Source organism: Fukomys damarensis, unplaced genomic scaffold (genome assembly GCF_012274545.1).
Source record: "Fukomys damarensis isolate Sample0158 unplaced genomic scaffold, DMR_v1.0_HiC HiC_scaffold_25, whole genome shotgun sequence".
In the NCBI taxonomy this organism is placed as follows: domain Eukaryota; kingdom Metazoa; phylum Chordata; class Mammalia; order Rodentia; family Bathyergidae; genus Fukomys; species Fukomys damarensis.
Genome location: NW_022900937.1, coordinates 35,643,072 through 35,647,775, shown reverse-complemented (window position 1 = coordinate 35,647,775; position 4,704 = coordinate 35,643,072). Strand labels below are relative to the sequence as shown.

The window sequence follows — 4,704 nt, the reverse complement described above, 5'->3', positions numbered from 1 at the left end:
TTTTCTTTCTTCACTCCGTAGAGGTAGATGAAGTGTAAAAGACTAAAAATTCCTCACTCACAGGAGAGCTTCCCAATACGTGCTTCTTGCTCAAGGAGCATCCGTCGGGAGCGCTGCAACGCTAACAGCGCCTGAGAACTTCACCGGCGCCTCCAGCCGGCTCGGCCTTGGCGTGGGACAAGAAGGAAACAACTGGAGGCTTCCTGAGACAGGAGGGTTTGGAGCTTTGTCCTTCCATGAATAGGTGGGGGAGCCGAGCCAACAGAGCTAAATATCCCGATTCACATCTTCCCCTGCGTCTTCATCTCGGTGTGCACACAGGTCTCAAGCCCTCAAAAGGCGGTCACTAAGCGTGCGCCATTTGCTGTGTATTAATAACACCTTGATAAAGCGTTTTTGGTTTTTGTTTGTTTGTTTTTTTGAGGCATGGGTGGGAGAGGGAAATTACTTTTAATATTTCTGTTAATCCATCTGCCTATACGCTGGCCTTTTTTTTTTTTTCCTTTTTTTTAATCTTTCACATAACAAAGAGCAGTTGGGTAGTATGGGTGTTGGTGAAACTCGGCAGTCAAATACCTTGTAAATTAGAAGCTGTGGTTGTAAAAATGAATCTGCGTATCACCGCGAGTGGAGAGTGCGTCTGCCTTGTAAATTTAATTAAACAGCAGGTGCAAAAATCAGGTCATATGGTTCTGATGTGCCCCGAGTGAGTGACAGGAAGACAAGGATTCTAATATGAAGAAATTTGCATACATTTGCATTGGACCGCGGAGAGCACCAGGGCTCTCACCCACTTTCATATTTTATTTCTAAGAAGCCGAAGAAGATTTGAATGAGCGGTTTCTGTCGCGACACTGCGGAACAACACGCAAGGCTGCGGCTCCAAAGTCAGGAGACCCTGTGGACCGACGTTGCTGTAAGGCGGCCACACCGGCTGGAAAACGAAGGATGCCGCCGGCTGGAGAGATGCAGAGAGGAGGCGGAGAAGGGAGAGAGAGGCCCTGCTTCTGCTTTGCAGCCCTTCACGGAAGGCACGACGCTTGCAGGACTCGAACCTGGTTGCGTTCCAGTCCCTCTCTTTGTTCCCACGTCCACTCTAGTGATTCTAAAATACAAACATGGAGAGATTTCTCAGATGTACCCGTTAGCCCTTGGCAGAAGTTGCTTTTGCTTTTTATCTTAACGTATTTTCCTTCCCTATTGAGTCGACCCTTTCTTTAATGAAAGCAAGCCAAATGTTTAGGCTAAACAACATTTTTTCACAGCTAATGATTTCTTGCTCCCGTATTAGATCCCAGGAAATAAACAACCTCCAATGCCAACCGCACTATCCACAAGGGGCTGCGGGTCGCGCCCGGCCCATTTCTCAGACAACCCCCCCCACCCGGCCTCTTCACCCACGCCCACTCTGCCCCAAGGGCCTGGGACGTGGGGCGCTAAACCTGCACGAGCCTGAGCCCCTCTCTGAGGCCCCTTCTGGCACAGCTGCAGTTGCCCCGCGCACATCACCGCTGTGTGGTCAGCTAGGGGTCCCTCCAGCCCCAGGCTCCGGATGCTACAGTGTGGTTCAGGAAAGGTGTGGCTGAGATCTTAGCAAAGATTGACTATTATTTATTGACTCCAAACCCCTCGTTATGGAAAGAAGCCATCTCATTAATTATGACACTCATTAATTATGACAGCATATAACTTAGTATGTATTCTAATTAACTTGCTCCCCGCACATGTGGCGAAATCTCAATATAGTAAGGACACAGAGAAAGGAGAACAGGGCAAGTCATGGTGGCACGTGCCTGTTATCCCAGCACTCAGGGAGGCTGAGGTGGGAGGATGGCAAACATAGCCTGGGTAGCTTAGAGACTTAGTCAGACCCTGTTTCCAGATATAAATAAATAAATAGGCTGGGGACATAGCTCAGTGTCAAGGCCCTAGGTTCAATCCCTGTTGCAATAGATAGGCAGACAGACAGATAGTGGATAGATAGCACGAAGATCTTTTTAAGCTTTAAGTGCCTTTTTTTAAATACTTAACTTGCTTATTGACTCACAAATCTTCTGCACTGGGTTAGGAATGCCACAGGGTAGGAATTACTTCATTTTGTCACCATGGCTGCTACCCTTTCATCTACTCTCTCTCATAATGCTAAGGATTGATAGACAGTCTTCACTAATGACAAAAGAAATCAGACCCACATAGATGCCTCTCCTCGGAAGCAACTGGATGCACCAGGTCCTAATAAAACAGGAAACAGTGAGCGAACCCAGTTCTGGCCCTGGGGGATGTTAAGGTCCAGTGGGACACAGGACACATGCAGGCTGCAGAAACCTGCACAGACACAAGATTCCGAGCCCTATTTCTGTTAAGGAAAGGGCAGGGCCAGGGATTTAGCTCAGCGGTTTCTGCCACCTTCCTTGCAAGCGAAAGGTCACGAGTTCAATCTCCGGTCTGAAAAAAAAAAAAAAAAAAAAGACTATTAAGGAAAGGGCAAAGGCAGCTAGGCCCATGGCACAATACATGTTCGTCAACAGTGCAGCATGGCTGGGGCTGAATATTGCCTGTGTTGCAATGTGGGGAGAGCTGTTTCCATTTCCTGTTACAAGCACAATGGGAGAGCCGGAAGGAAGGCCACCGAGTTGTACAGTCATCATGCACCCCTCAGGCATGGCCCCTTTGTGTCTAGTGGGTCTAGTGACACCTCCAGTTACCTCCCTCCTTGAGGATGACAAGGCTGACACCACCTAGGGCCGCCCCAAGCCCAGCACAGAATACATGCCTTGCACTTGCTTAGTGATACTTAGACTCAGGCTGTAACAACAGCTAAATCATGCCCTTTGAAAGGAACACAGCCCAGTAGGACCCACGATGACTTCTGTAGACTCTGGAGCAGCAAATGCACCCATGTTCTTCTGGGAGCTCCTCTCGCAGCATCTCCTCCATCATCACCCTCTCCATTTCCTGTCTGTACCACAAGCATCTCCATCGTGTCACCATGGTACTCTCGTCCTTCTGTGCCTGGGACACCTGCTGAGCTGCACCCCCACCCCAAAGCAGGGCTGGGTGCTGTCTGCCTTTGTGACCTCAGCACCTTGAGGAAACACCTACGAGATCCTTTATAAATGCTGGGTGAGCGGACCAAGAAGCTCAGTGTGAATAACTCAGCAAGCGCACGTGTCTTCAGGCTGGGTCTGACACTGTCGGGAATCCCCCACACACGTGCTCTCCAGGGCTCAGATGGATTGAACTTGACTCAGGAGACCAAACACCAGGGCCCACAAGAGGCGGGCACAGCCTGTCTGGAGAGGACCCCAGTGTGGATTTACCAGAGCAACTTCCTGTTCCCCGGCAGGGGGTGTAATTGTGCCATTGTCGCTGGATATTCACCACGTGGGCCAGGCTGAAAGGCCCTGGACCTCCCTGCAAGCCAAGGAATGATGGGCATCTGGTGCTCCTACTGCCCAGATGCAAACACCCTCTGGGTGACAGAATCTCCAGTCAGGGAGTGACTGTCCAGGGAAATGACCATCTTCACCTAAGGAAAAAGGAGAAGTATCACAAAACTTAAAAGACCTTCACCTATATTTTTTTATTTTGCTCTTTAATTTATTTAGACTTTGGATTTCTCATTTAAGAGAAACCACGCAGTATTGAAGCTTGCGTATCTGATTTGCTTCACTTAACATCATGTTCTCAAGGTGCACCCATTTTGCTACAAATGACTGCAGCGTACCCTTCTTCGTGGCAGAGTAATACTCCATTGTGTATAAATACCATATTCTCTTTATGCTTTCATCTGTTGGTGGACATATAAGTCACTTTCGAGATCTACCTATTGTGAACAATAGAAAACAGGGAGATAGATCTTTTGTAAAATGAAAAGGGGCCAAGAGGTGGAGGGAGGGAGGAGACAAGGAAGAGGATCGAAAAAGAACTAAGGAGTGTTATATACATGCACCAACTGCCCAAGATGAACACAATCATTATGCACTGCAAACACAAACCATAAAAATAAAAATCGTGAAAAGATTAAATTGAAAAAACCTTAATCCAGTTAGTAACTGTTTAGGAACCTCAACCTGATTCTTGAATTTAAAGCACACGCTGTGGCATGTATACTAAACTGCTGTCTCAGTGACACAGTTTCAAAGCATTTGTACTACACTGTAAAGTTTCACTGTTACTCCCGCAGAACAGCTTTCTCACCAGTTGAAAACAATATGTTTAAGAAAAAGTGAAATAACTTCTTTACTTCTCGGAATACCCAAAATCCTGAGAATGTTACCTGAGAATTCACAACAACCTAGCAACAGAGATGTGTTGGAACGTCAATTGTTTTTCAATCTCTCAAATATAGAGTTGTCACGAATAGGATGATACATATGAATATTGTGGGAAAATATCCAGGTGAGTGCACAACCTGGCCTTTCCCGAAATATCACCAGGCAGCACGGTGCTTACACAGGAAGTTCTGTGAATGAATGGCGAATGAACGATGAATGAGTGGGTGAGGAGTGGGTGAGTGGGTGATGTGTGAATGACGGGCAGATCATGCTGAATGAATTCCTGCCCTCATTCCCAGGGTGCATCCTGGCTCCTTCTCACGGACCTGACTTTGAGGTGCTGGGTCTGGATGCCGGATGGCTCCGCAGATCCTTCTTGCAATGCATGTTCAGGACCAGCCTCCTCAGTCACCGGAGAGCCACACGA

At 47.7% G+C, this 4,704-nt stretch overlaps 1 long non-coding RNA gene across 1 annotated transcript; it reads right to left on the bottom strand.

The window, feature by feature from the left end:
- Positions 1-919: 919 nt before the first annotated feature.
- LOC104861298 lies at positions 920-4,267 on the bottom strand. The gene is made up of 3 exons (XR_779966.2): positions 4,201-4,267; positions 3,321-3,529; positions 920-1,105 (listed from the first exon to the last, which is right to left on the bottom strand). It is a non-coding gene; the product is annotated as an uncharacterized LOC104861298 (long non-coding RNA).
- Between the last annotated feature and the right edge of the window lie 437 nt (positions 4,268-4,704).